Below are 841 nucleotides of genomic sequence, written 5' to 3' on the forward strand. Positions count from 1 at the left end.
TTATTTTACTTAATTACTAACAATTCTCTTCCACTCATCTAAAAATTCGAACCCTCTCCCTCTTTCTGTGTTCAAATTCTTCTCATTCTCCCTCTACCTCATCCTTCTATTCTCCTTCTCCTCTGACACATCAAGGAATCTATATACTATGACATAGAGGATTTCACTACTCCTTTTTGTTCTCTTCTTTTTCATATGAGCAGAAACAGGGATAAAAACATTCTTGTTGAAGCCAATCCTGAACCTGAAAGGACTCTGAAGAAGAAGCTAAGAGAAGCTAAAGCACAACACTCCAGAGAGGACCTTACAGAGAATTTCGACAAAGAAGCAGACATGGCAGCCGAACCCAACAACAATGCTAGAGATGCAAGGAAGATGCTTGGTGACTATACTGCACCAACTTCCAACTTCTATGGAAGAAGCATCTCAATTCCTGCCATTGGAGAAAACAACATTGAGCTTAAGCCTCAATTAGTTTTTCTAATGCAGCAGAATTGCAAGTTTCATGGACTTTCATCGGAAGATCCTCATCAGTTCTTAGCTAAATTCTTACAAATCTGTGATACTGTTAAGACCAATGGGGTTGATCGCGAGGTCTACAGACTCATATTTTTTCCCTTTGCTGTAAGAGACAGAGCTAGGATATGGTTGGACTCATAACCTAGAGAAAGCCTGAACTCTTGGGACAAGCTGGTCAATGCTTTCTTGACCAAGTTCTTTCCACCTCAAAAGATGAGCAAGCTTAGAGTGGAAGTCCAAACCTTCAAACAGAAGGAAGGTGAATCCTTCTATGAAGCTTGGGAAAGATACAAGCAAATAACCAAAAGGTATCTTCTGACAT

At 40.0% G+C, this 841-nt stretch overlaps 1 non-coding gene across 1 annotated transcript; it reads right to left on the reverse strand.

Moving 5' to 3' along the window:
* Window positions 1–738: 738 nt before the first annotated feature.
* On the reverse strand, window positions 739–841 carry LOC127743568 (small nucleolar RNA R71). The gene has a single exon (XR_008004953.1). It is a non-coding gene; the product is annotated as a small nucleolar RNA R71 (small nucleolar RNA).

This window comes from Arachis duranensis, chromosome 10, assembly GCF_000817695.3.
Source record: "Arachis duranensis cultivar V14167 chromosome 10, aradu.V14167.gnm2.J7QH, whole genome shotgun sequence".
NCBI lineage: Eukaryota > Viridiplantae > Streptophyta > Magnoliopsida > Fabales > Fabaceae > Arachis > Arachis duranensis.